This window comes from Aquarana catesbeiana, linkage group LG07 (genome assembly GCF_042186555.1).
Source record: "Aquarana catesbeiana isolate 2022-GZ linkage group LG07, ASM4218655v1, whole genome shotgun sequence".
NCBI lineage: Eukaryota > Metazoa > Chordata > Amphibia > Anura > Ranidae > Aquarana > Aquarana catesbeiana.
In genome coordinates, this window is record NC_133330.1 from 14,780,422 (window position 1) to 14,793,713 (window position 13,292).

The 13,292-nt window shown below is 49.3% G+C and overlaps 1 pseudogene; it reads left to right on the forward strand.

Moving 5' to 3' along the window:
* Positions 1–603: 603 nt before the first annotated feature.
* Positions 604–5,732, forward strand: LOC141102528 (hyaluronidase-2 pseudogene; annotated as a pseudogene).
* The last annotated feature ends 7,560 nt before the right edge of the window (positions 5,733–13,292 follow it).

A 13,292-nucleotide genomic window follows, 5' to 3' on the forward strand; every position in this document is an offset into this window, starting at 1 on the left:
TCAGCAGCGGCCCAGGATGTCATGCCCTCTTCTGTGGTCCCCCCCCCCCCCCCCCCCCGGGCCAATTTACAAAGCGCCGCGCAACTCACGAATGCACAGTAGGGAACCAGCTGCAAGGCTCCGTGCCGGTTTCCCTTGGTTGCAATGGCGGCACCTGCACCCGATCCAATGGATGAACGGATCGGCTTCGAGGGGGGGGGGGGGGGGCACATTGTGGGCTCCCTGGACAGGTAAGTGTCCTGACTGGAACTCCGCTTTAAGAAACTTGACTTAGCTCCAGTTGTTGATTTCAACAATGCTTTGAATTTGTCATCCAAACTTTTTGATGTGTGTCCAAAACCTTCCCAAACGGAACTCAGGTGTGTTCATCTCATCCCTACCCAGGAGTATTGGGGCAACTATGGGGGTGCGGTGCAGGCTCCCGGGGCATAAGCAGGGCAGTGCAGGGAATGTCCACTCAGTTCTAGACTCAGAAGTTGAGGGCTTCAGATTTATTCTGCATTGAACTTGAAGGAATGATGCACAATGTCTGCACTGATCCTAGGATGCTCCTGATCTGAGACTTCTGAATTTTAATTTTAATTTTGAATCTTCTGCCTCCAGGAGGATCTCATCTCCACCATCGGGGAGAGCGCCGCGCAGGGGGTGGCTGGAGTAATATTTTGGGGAGACGCAGACTACACCAAAAATAAGGTGAGTGTTCCCCCTTATGTGGCTTGCACGGTTTGGGGATCCCAGGGGCTCAGAGGATGATCCTAGGATGCCAGCAAACACCTGGAGTAGGTCCTTGTTGCTTTAATAATTAAAGCAGGAGACACAAACTGTACACTGTTCATGTTATCTCTCATACACCAATAACCACCTTTGGGGTATATTTTTTATTTTTTATTTTTTTTTATTCCTGCGAAACTACATGTATATTCATTTTGCGTGAATGGGGATAAATTGAATATTAGGCTATTTCCTCCACAGGTTGACTATCCCTTAATAATCAAAAAAAAGGGTGGTTCCGGAAAATACTACATTATTGCCTCCTAGATGGAGCTGATTATCATAGTAAATATGTTTTTTTTTTTTTTTTTTTTTTTTCTATGCTCCTCAACTCCCATCTTTTGGCCATAATACTTATTTTCTTCTCTGATCCACTTTTATAATGAATGAATAACATTTAACGTGGGGATAAAATAGCCTAATAGCATTTGATTTTGCACAGGATGAATAGCTTTGCTATTATTATATATAAAATTTTTTTTTTATTATTACCATCTATAATAATAATTCTAAAAATGTATATATGAATTAAAAAAAAGAAAGTTCTTTTTTCCTTCTTTCTTCTTTTTTCCTTCTTTCTTCTTTTTTCCTTCTTTCTTCTTTTTTCCTTCTTTCTTCTTTTTTCCTTCTTTCTTCTTTTTTCCTTCTTTCTTCTTTTTTTCTCTCTTACATTTTTAGAATTATTGATAGATAGATAGTATCTATCTATCTATCTATCTATCTATCTATCTATCTATCTATCTATCTTGATGAGGGGGAGGGGTGGCAGGTCGTCATTACCAAGCCTTTAGTAATCTGCCTCTCCTCCCTGCAGGAAACCTGCCAGAAGATTAAGTCGTATGTGGATGAAGAATTGGGGCGATACATTGTGAATGTCACCACCGCGGCTTCTCACTGCAGCCAGGCGCTCTGCGGTGGGAATGGACGCTGCCTGCGCAAAGAAAACATCACCGACGCCTTCCTGCACCTCAACCCCGCCAACTACCGCATTGTGACAGCCAAATCGCCTGCGTCCAACGCGTCCGTTCCTATATGGGCTGAGGGTCAGCTCTCGGCGGGGGATGTGGCCCTTCTGCGGACTCAGTTCCGCTGTCAGTGTTACATTGGCTGGCACGGGGGCTCCTGCAGCCTGCAGAATAGTACGTATAAAATCGCAGGGGCCGCAGAGCTCTTCTATAGCCGCGTATGGTTGTGGTTATTAATGGCTTCCCTTCTAATGCTGCTTTAAGGGTCGCGACCTCCCGGGACACTTTAACTTTTAGACACTACAGCGGACGCCAGACGTGGCCTCCAATCCGCAGCGATGAGAGGGAAGCGTGAACATTATTTATTTTGTTACTGAACTCTCCATCCTGAGCTGGGATGGCTCTGTGTATTCCTACCTCTAGGACCTGATGATGTGGGGGGAGGGGACCCCCCCCCCTCCGCACACCTGCCGCTACACCAGCAGTAGGTACAAGGGGGCGAGCGGGGTCACCCTGGAGCCCGCCAATTCTAAGAACTGTGCAATATGATTCTCTTCCAGTGTCCGGAGATTCGGGAAGCTGCTTATTTTTTTTAACCAAGTTGATGCCTTGCTAGCGATCATTGCAGTCCTTTCCGCCGTGGTCTCCGGCAGTGCTAATGGCGGCAAGGCGCTCAGGAAACGTACCATTGTGCCACTCACCACCGGTGCCTCCAGCCGTTTGCTGCTCCAGTCTTTTTAGCATTTTGTAGACTGATGTTGTGCCTTGTGTTATTTTTTTTAATAGAAGCTGCATTTTGTCTGCAGTATCATCATGAAGCCTCCATCAGAGGGGGCTTTGTATGAATGAGAACCCCAAATCCTGAGAACCAAACTGGTGACCTGTCATCTCTTCTACCAGCTCTGCCAAACTCGGCACAAGACACAGGAGAGACCTGGAAGAATAAAATCTTACAACTTTTCAGAGCTGAGTCTTTTATTGTGTTTAACCAAAATTTTGTTTGTGGTATTTGGCATCAAAGAGCTGCACCTCACCTAAAGCGCCCCCCCCCCTCCACTGAGCTCTGTGGTTCCTTCCACCCACCAGCTCCTGCCTCTTGTCTAGTGACAGACTGAACCAACGCTGGCAACTGGGGGAGCAGCCATCCAACACACCCACCAGAGCTGTCTTGTCCCACGCTGCACTCTGTGGTTCCCTCTACCAGCTCCTTTATCTTGTAGTGACAGGTGAAACCAAAGACTACAGCAGGGGTGCAGGTATCCATCACAACCAGCAATTTCTTGTCCCCTGTTGCTCCCTGTGGTTCCATCCACCAACCCCTGTGTCTTGTAGTGATAAATGGAACCAAAGGCTGCTGGGGATTGGATGTTAGAATCCCCTGTTGCAATCTTTGGTTTCATTTATCACTACAAGACACAGGGGCTGGTGGAAGGAACCACAGGGAGCAGCAGGGGGACAAGGCATTGCTGGGTATTGGATGTTTGTACCCCCCCTGTTGCAATGCCTTGTCCCCTGCTGCTCCCTGTGGTTCCATCCACCAGCCCCTTCCTCCTGTAGTGCTGAATGGAGCCAAAGACTGCAATGGAGGGGAACAGGTATCCAACACACCCAGCAATGTATTGTACTTGCTGCGCTCTGTGGTCCCACCCACTGTTTTCTGTGCCCTGTAATGATGGATGCAACCAAAGACTGCAACAGGGGGTTCTAGCATCCGATACCCAGTAATGACTTGTCCCCCCTGCTGCGTCCTGTGGTTCCACCCACTGACCCCTGTGTCCTGTAGTAAAAGATGGATCCAAAGATCGCAGCAGGGGGTGCAAGCATCTGATGTCCAGCCTTGTCCCCCCACTGCACACTGTGGTTCCATCCGCCAGCCCCTTTGTCGTGTAGTGATGGATGGAACCAAAGACTACAGCAGGGGTGCAGGTAGCCATCACATCCAGCAGTGCCTTGTCCCCTGCTGCACACTGTGGTTCCATCTACTAGAACCTTCGCCCTGTAGTGATGAATGGAGATAATACTGTAATGGATGGGAACAGCTATCCAACACACCCAGCAAATATCTTGTACTCACTGCACTCTGTGGTTCCACCCATTGGCATAGTGGCAGACTAGATAGGAGAGAGCCCGATTGGGGGGTGACACCATGTTTCACCAGGGCATAGTGGCAGGCTAGATAGGAGAGAGCCTGATGGGGGGGGGGGGGTCGTTGGGGGTAAAACCATGGTTTACTAGAGGACAGTGGCAGGCTAGACAGGAGAGAGCCCGATGGGGGGTGACCCCATGTTTGACCAGGGTCCTGTGACAGGCTAGATAGGAGAGTGCCTGATTGGGGGGTTGGTGGTGAGGGGGGGTGTGACACCATGTTTCACCAGAGCACAGTGGCAGGCTAGACAGTATAGAGCCCAAATAAGGGGGTGTTTTTGGGGGTGACTCCATGTTTCACCAGGATACTGTGGCAGGCTAGATAGGAGAGAGCCCGATGGGTGGGATGGTGGGGGTCGGGAGGGTGACACCATGTTTCACCAGGGCACAGTGGCAGCCTAAACAGGGGAGAGCCTGATTGGGGGGAGGGTGTGTTGACACCATTTTTCACCAGGGCACAGTGGCAGGCTAGACAGGGGAGAGCCTGACTGGGGGGGTTGTGGAGGTGACACCATGTTTTACCACACCAGGTGACACCATTGGCCTTTTAGGCCGCCTTCACACTTAAGAATGGGCCCAACACCGATTACATGTGAGTCTGCATTCATACACAGGTGACCGCTCCATGTGAATGGTCTATGGGGGCTGCTTCCCACAGCTAATCACTGGGAACCCCTGCCGGGGTTCTTGCATGTGTTCAGTGTCGGGCGATCCACAAGTGTGAATATGGCTTAAACCAGTGGTTCTTACCCTCAGTCCTCAAGTACCCCCACCAGGCCATGTTTTGGGAATAAAATAACTGTCCAAAATACCAAGCCCTTGACTCTGGTTTAAAGCACCTGTGCAAGATAAAGGAAAAGCTGCAAACATGGCCTGTTACTTAAAGGGGTTGTAAAGTTTTGTGTTTTTTTTTCACCTTTAATGTATCCTATGCATTAAGTTGAAAAAACACCTGTATGTGACCGCCCCCCCCCCCAGCCCCCCTGTTTTACTTACCTGAACCCTTGAACTTGCCCTGCCGGGGACGCGCTCTCTCTCTCGGCCCAGGGTTCTCAGCTCTTGATTAGATAGATTGATAGCAGCACAGCCATTGGCTCCCGCTGCTGTCAATCAAATCCAATGATGCGGGTGCCGGGGGGGGGGGGGGGGTCGAGTCCTGCATTCAGCCTGTATGGACGCTGAATGCTGGACTCGGGAGCGCGCCCGCAAGGTACCCCCCAGGGGAGCGCTTCTCCTAGGGGGTTATCTGATGTGGGGAGGAGCCGTGAGAGTCGCCAGGGGGGAACCCAGAAGAGGAGGTTCGGGGCCACTCTGTGCAAAACGAGCTACACAGTGGAGGCAAGTAGGATATGTTTGTTATTTTTTTTTAAACTGAACCTTTAGTGTCACTTTAAGGACTGAGGTTGAGAACCACTGGCCTAAACTACGTCTAGCTGACATCCTATCCAGTAATCCCGTTGTTGTCTCCAGCGAGCCTCCATTAGCAAGAAATGGGTGATAATGGAGAACAATGAGCTGCATTTCACAGGACATTAAAAAAAATACAACTTTCACAGCCGAATTATGGTGGTAATTTTGGAGTAGAAGCTTCCTGCCACGGTCTGTACGCCGATTCGGCTTCTCCCTGGCTTAATGGCTTACTTTAAATGATCCTTTAATTGCCTTTCTTCTGCTGGGTTGTTGATCCTTTTCCTGTGAAATGCAGACGATCGCCCAGAGTCTGTGACTCTCCTCCGCTTCCTCTTCTCTGACCTCGCTGACCAGAACAAAGAAAAGAATAAACTCGAAAATCAGGAAGTTTATGTTAATAAAGCAAAACCTGCAAAAACTGCTCCCCATCCGGCACGTTAGGATTTTTTTTTTCTCTGCAGAGATAAAATCCTGACTAAATTATCATAGTTGAGTCTTGATTTGTTACATGTAAAACATACCAATGTCCTAAAAACTGATACATTGTGGTAGATTTACTAAAGGCAAACAGACTGTGCAGTTGCTCCAGACAGTGCCTGGATAAGATCATCTACAGTCCAGAGCATTATGTGTCCGCAAAAATCCCACCCCCAAATAAAAAAAATAAATCCAGCACTAATCTGCATGCTTACCCTCTAAGTATAAATTCACCCTTCTCCCAATAAAAATCTGCACCCTGCTGAAATCCCCTTCCCAGAACAAATCTTTGCCCTTCCCCCCCAGCTTAAATCTTCTCATTCCCCATATGCCCCAGCATAAATCACCCTCCCCCTCTCCTAGTACAAATCCTCTAAACCCTTCAAAATTCCCCTCTGAGTACAAATCCTCACCCCCCCCCCCCCATTCCAAATCCCCTCCTCCCAGCACAAATTCTCCCCAATCCCCTACAAATCCTCACCCCCCCCCATTCCAAATCCCCTCCTCCCAGCACAAATTCTCCCCAATCCCCTACAAATCCTCACCCCCCCCCATTCCAAATCCCCTCTTCCCAGCACAAATTCTCCCCAATCCCCTACAAATCCTCACCCCCCCCCCCATTCCAAATCCCCTCTTCCCAGCACAAATTCTCCCCAATCCCCTACAAATCCTCACCCCCCCATTCCAAATCCCCTCCTCCCAGCACAAATTCTCCCCAATCCCCTACAAATCCTCACCCCCCCCCATTCCAAATCCCCTCCTCCCAGCACAAATTCACCCCAATCCCCTGCAAACCCCCCCCCCTTTACAAATCCCCTCCTCCCAGCACAAATTCTCCCCAATCCCCTACAAATCCTCACCCCCCCCATTCCAAATCCCCTCCTCCCAGCACAAATTCTCCCCAATCCCCTACAAATCCTCACCCCCCCCCCATTCCAAATCCCCTCCTCCCAGCACAAATTCTCCCCAATCCCCTACAAATCCTCACCCCCCCCATTCCAAATCCCCTCCTCCCAGCACAAATTCACCCCAATCCCCTGCAAACCCCCCCCCCTTTACAAATCCCCTCCTCCCAGCACAAATTCTCCCCAATCCCCTACAAATCCTCACCCCCCCCATTCCAAATCCCCTCCTCCCAGCACAAATTCTCCCCAATCCCCTACAAATCCTCACCCCCCCCCATTCCAAATCCCCTCCTCCCAGCACAAATTCACCCCAATCCCCTGCAAACCCCCCCCCCTTTACAAATCCCCTCCTCCCAGCACAAATTCTCCCCAATCCCCTACAAATCCTCACCCCCCCATTCCAAATCCCCTCTTCCCAGCACAAATTCTCCCCAATCCCCTACAAATCCTTACCCCCCCCCCCCATTCCAAATCCCCTCTTCCCAGCACAAATTCTTCCCAATCCCCTACAAATCCTCCCCCCCCCCCCATTCCAAATCCCCTACTCCCAGCACAAATTCTCCCCAATACCCCATCCTAGCACAAACCCCCCCGCCTCCAAATTTCCCAAATACCCTCCCTCCCTATCCTATTACCTTTTCTAGCACAAACCCCCCAAAATTCCCCCTCCTAGCAAAAATCATCTCCCCATACCCCCTCTCAACAAATCTCAAATCACCACTACCTAGCACACCTCCCCAAATTTCCCCTCCTAGAACAATTCTTATCCCCTGCCCCCCCCCCCCCAAATCCCCCTTCCCAACACAAATCTTCTCTCCCCCCCCCCCACCTCCTTGTGGTGCCCCCCGCACCTCACATGATACCACAATCCCTCCTGCCCACCCCTTGTTCCAGCCCTGGCTCCAGAGCTTAGTAAATGAGCAGAAGCTCTGCTGACTTCCATCATCCAATCATGTGCAAGCAAAAATGCTGGGTTTTTTTTCCCCCTTGCACGTGATTGGGTATTCTTTGCAAAGTGAAGCGTCACCTCATTTACTAAGCTCTGGAGCAACTGCACTTGCAAAGTGCACAGTCTGTTTGCCTTTAATAAACCAACCCCACTATGTCAGTTGGATACAGAGTAACTCATATCTCCTGCTAAACTGTTCCAAATATGGGGAAGCCACACTAGTTCATACAGTCCTTTTAAAATATTTTATTTTGGAACAGCCAATGTGTTTTTCGGGGGCTCAACATTCCACTTTATCAGGGCTAAAATACCAATCATGCAGGCACCTGTACCATCTGTATTTCAGGCCTGATGAAGGGGGGTGTTGAGCCCCTGAAACACGTTGGCTGTTGCAAAATAAAATATTTTACAGGACTGTACAAACTATTACGGCGCTCCCATCTTTTCAACAATTTTGTAAACTCTTCCGAGACTCCGGCGGGACATTTGTTTGGTGATTACCTCTCGTGACCACATACCACCTGTTATGTTAGATTATATCACCATAAGGTTCAGTGACCCTATACCACAAAACAGGTCACATTTCCTGCTGACATCTCCCGCATCCTCCTCTTCTGATCTGGGAGCCTGTGAAAATATAGTCAGTGTGTTCCCTGGTTCTGGCCCCACCCCCTCTCTGCTCCGTACAGCTCTGCCCAAACACATTGCAGTAGGAGTGGGAGGTTGCACAACACATCATATGACAGGCTGCATACCTACTGAAAACACTGTGAATATTAAAACCAGGTAATGTACAGTAAGTAGAGTCATTTGGGTCTCTAAGGGGTAAGAAGCCAATGTGGTACAGATGGGTCCCAAACTGTGGGGAACACCTGGACCATTTGGCCAGCATTAGGGAGTTTTATCTGTTTGGGGTCATTCTTATTAAGGATTGAGCAGGCATTAAGTTGGGGCCCCCTGTAGAGTAATTTGGGCCTGTGTGTGTGGGGGGGGGGACTCACAGCGTACAGATGGGCCCCAAAAAAGTGAGGAACACTCAGATTATTAGTGCAGGGCTAGGGAGATATGACAATATGAAGGCACTAAGTTGGTGCCCCTGTAGAGTCCCTGTAAGGGGTACGAAGCCAACGTAGTACAGATGGGTCACAAAAAGTGAGGAACACCTGGACCATTTGGGCAGCACTTGCGAGTTTTGTCTGTCTGGGGTCATTCTTATTAAGGATTGAGAAGTTGCTGATTTGGGGCCCTGGCAGTGTAGTTTGGATCTCTGTAGTGGTCAAAAAACCCACGTGGTACAGCTGGGCCCCAAAAAAGTGAGGAACACCTGGATTATTAATGCAGGTCTAGAGAGATTTGTTTGTCTGGGGTCAGTCTTTGTAAGGGGTTGAGAAGTCACAGAGTACTTTAGCCCTTTTTTAGGCGGTAAGATGGTTAGGCGGTACAGATGGGTTCCCAAGATTGAGGCTCACCCAGATTACTAGTGCAAGGCTAGGGAGATTTAGCTGTCTGAGGTCAGTGACAAGGATTTAGAAATCACTAAGTTGGGGCCCTTGTAGAGTAGTTTGGGCCTTTGTAGGGGGTAAGAAGCCCACATCGTACAGATGGGCCCCATAAAAGGGAGGAACATCTGGATTATTAAGGCAGGACAAGGGAGATATGACTGTCTGGAGTGAGTCATAGTAAGGATTGAGAAGTTGCCCCAAAAGGTAATGAACACTCAGGATTTTAGTGCTGGGCTAGGGGGTTTTTTTTCTGTCTGGGATCAGTCTTATGCTGCGTACACACGGTTGGACTTTTCGACCGGACTGGTCCGACGGACGCCGGACAATCTGATCGTGTGTGGGCTTCACCGGACCTTCAGCGGACTTTTCCAGTCGCAAATCTGACGGACTTTAGATTTGGAACTTGCTTCAAATCTTTACGTCGTAACTCCGCCGGACCCAGAAATTTGCTCGTCTGTATGCTAGTCCAACAGACAAAAAATGACGCTAGGGCAGCTATTGGCTACTGGCTATCAACTTCCTTATTTTAGTCATCACGTACGAATCCGTCGGACTTTGGTGTCTGATCGTGTGTAGGCAAGTCCGGTCGTTTGAAAGTCCGCCAAAAGTCCGTCGAAAGTCTGTCGGACGGGCTGTCGGACGGGCTGTCGGACTTTTGTAGCTGAAAAGTCCGACCGTGTGTACGCGGCATTAGTAAGGATTAAGAAGTCATTATGTTGGTGTCCCTGTAGAGTAGTTTGGGCCACTGTAATGGGTAAGAAGCCCATATGGTACAGATGGACCCCAAAAAGTGAGAAGGACTTGGATTATTAGGGCAGGACGAAGGAGATTTTTCTGTTTGGGGTAATTTTTATTAAGGATTAAGACGTCGCTGAGTCAGGACCTCTGTAGAGTAGATTGGGTCTCAGTGGTGGGTAGAATTGGTACAGATGGGCCTCTAAGAATGAGAAGCACCCGGATTATTAGTGCAGGTCTAGTTCGATTTGTCTTGCTGGGGTTATCCTTAGTAAGTCAGGGGCCTCTGTAGAGTAGTTTGGGCCTCTGTAAGGCGTAAGAAGCCCACGGCAAACAGATGGTCCCTAAAAAAAGAACACCTGGGGATTTAGGGCAAGGATAGGGTGCTTTAGCTGGGTCAGGTTTATCAAAGATGGAGTAGTCGCTGAGCTTGGGGCCCCTGTCGAGTCGTTTGGGCCTCTGTAAGTGATAAGAAGCCCACGTGGTACAGATAAGCCCTCGAAACTCAGGAACACCCAGATTCTTAGTGTAGAGCTTGGGGAGATTTGTCTGTCTGGGGTCAGTCTTAGGAGGGATTGAGAAGGCGCCGAGTCGGGGGGCCTCTGTAGGGTAGTTTGGGCCTCTGTAGAGTGGTAGGAAGCACATGTGGTACAGATGGGAACCAAAACGTGAGGGGCATCCAGATTATTGGTGCAGATCTAGGGAGATTTGTCTGTCTGGAGTCAGTCTTAGTAAGGATTAAGAGGTGGCTGAGCGGGGGCTCTGTAGAGTAGTTTGTGCCTCTGTAGGGTGTAAGAAGCCCATGCGTTACAGATGGGCCCCCAAAAAGTGAGGAACACTTATTAGTGCAGAGCTTGGGTGCTTTGTCTGTCTGGGGTCAGTCCTGGTAAGCATTGAGAAGATGGTCAGTCTGGACCTCTGTAGGGGGTAAAAATCCCACTCCAGACGGCCGCAGAACCCTTTTCCAGTGCAGAAATGGCACCAATCTGATCCTGGAGAAGTAGCATAACAGAAGATAAGAATCTCCATGTATGTTGGAGGCGGTTTAGGTGTTGCATCACCAGGAGCCATGTATGGGCCCCCCAGCGCTGTGCAGCTCCTCCTGCTGCGCCCTTTCCTCTCCGTTCACCACTAACCCAAACACCTCGTCCTGCAACGTCTTCCAGATGTGACATCCAAAATTTTCTGCATCCACTGACGAAAGCCACCCCCCACCCCCCCCCAAGCCCCATCCCCCCCCCCCCCCCCACCGGGTGGGAAATGGGAATTAACTCTTTTATGGCTGGTCATAAAAAAAGATTGTAAGCTGAACATGAAACTTAAAGGACAAACTGGTCTATGTGAAAGAGGTTTTATGGACGGTGATGGAGAAAAGTTTCCAGAATTATCAGAGCCAAATCTATGTAAGGCAAAGGTGTCGCAGAGAGGGAAGATTTTTCCAGCGCACAGTTGACTTCCTGTTCAGTATTCCAATAGAACACATCCAACTGTCTCTCTCCAGCCTCCTTTGGATGTCAGTACATGGTGAACAAAAGGGGACACATCGGTCTCTGTGACACACTCAAGGAAATAGGACACAAGATGTTATTAAAGGGACACTCCATTAATCACAAATTATTTTATTTATAGAGCTTAAATAACATTAATAGTCATGTGCTTAGCGGGCAGCTCATTTGCACAATGGTTAACACTCCTTGGCTTGCAGATCAATGTCCTGGATCAAATCAATGCATTGAGTTTATGTCCTCTGTGTATTTGCTTTGGAGTCCTCCCACAATATACAGTATCTGACAAAAGTCAGTACACCCCTCACATTTGTGTAAATATTTTTTTCTATCTTTTCATGTGACAACACTGAAGAAATGACACTTTGCTAACATGTAAAGTAGTGAGTGTTCAGTTTGTATAACGGTGTAAATTTGCTGTCCCCTCAAAATAACTCAACACACAGCCATTAATGTCTAAACTGCTGGCAACAAAAGTCAGTACACTGTGAAAATTTCCAAATTGGGCCCAATTAGGCATTTTCCTTCCCCGGTGTCATGTGACTTGTTAGTGTTACAGTGTCTCAGGTGTGAATGGGGAGCAGGTGTGTTAAATTTGGTGTTATCACTCTCACTCTCTCATACTGGTTACTGGAAGTACAACATGGCACCTCATGGCAAAAAACTCTCTGAGGATCTGAAAAAAAGAATTGTTGCTCTGCATAAAGATGGCCTAGGCTATAAGAAGATTGCCAAGACCCTGAAACTGAGCTGCAGCACGGTGGCCAAGACCATACAGCGGTATAACAGGACAGGTTCCACTCAGAACAGGCCTCGCCATGGTCCAGCAAAGAAGTTGAGTGCACGTGCCCAGCGTCATATCCAGAGATTGTCTTTGGGAAATAGACATATGAGTGCTGCCAGCATTGCTGCAGAGGTTGTAGGGGTGGGGGGTCAGCCTGTCAGTACTCAGACCATACGCCGCACACTGCATCAAACTGGTCTGCATGGCTGTCGTCCCAGAAGGAAGCCTCTTCTAAAGATGATACACAAGAAAGCCTGCAAACAGCTTGCTAAAGACAAGCAGGCTAAGGACATGGATTACTGGAACCATGTCTTGTGGTCTGATGAGACCAAGATAAACTTATTTGGTTCAGATGATGACAAGCGTGTGTGGTGGCAACCAGGTGAGGAGGACAAAGACAAGTGTGTCTTGTCTACAGTCAAGCATGGTGGTGGGAGTGTCATGGTCTGGAGCTGCATGAGTGCTGCCGGTGTTCTGCCGAGAAAGTTCCACTCAGCGTATAAGTTCCCCCCTCTACTGCACCTGCGCAGTAGGTATCGGCGGAAATAGCCGAAGCAGAACAGCTGAAAATCAGCTGTACACGGCGCCTGTAAGAGGGCCCCTCGCGGGCTCGCTTCGATCGCCACGCTTAACTCGCCACGCTTCGCTCGCCATGCTTCGGGCACGGCCTCGCTGCGCTCGGCACTTTTAGATTCCCCCTCTAGGTCCACTTGGATGGTGAGGAAGGAACCTGGACCCAGAGCGCAGGCGCCGTGTACAGCTGATTGAAGCATTTGAGCTTCGGCTATCTCCGGCGGCTGAGAGTAGTATGTACTGCGCAGGCGCTGCGCCTGCGCAGTACAGGGGGGGAACTTATCCGCCGAGGGAACATTCTCGGCAAGACACTGGCACCGGGGAGCTACAGATTATTGAGGGAACCATGAATGGCAACATGTACTGTGACATACTGAAGCAGAGCATGATCCCCTCCCTTCAGAGACTGGGCCGCAGGGCAGTATTCCAACATGATAACGACCCCAAACACACCCTCAAGACGACCACTGCCTTGCTAAAGAAGCTGAGGGTAAAGGTGATGGACTGGCCAAGCATGTCTCCAGACCTAAACCCTATTGAAAATCTGTGGGGCATCCTCCAATGGAAGGTG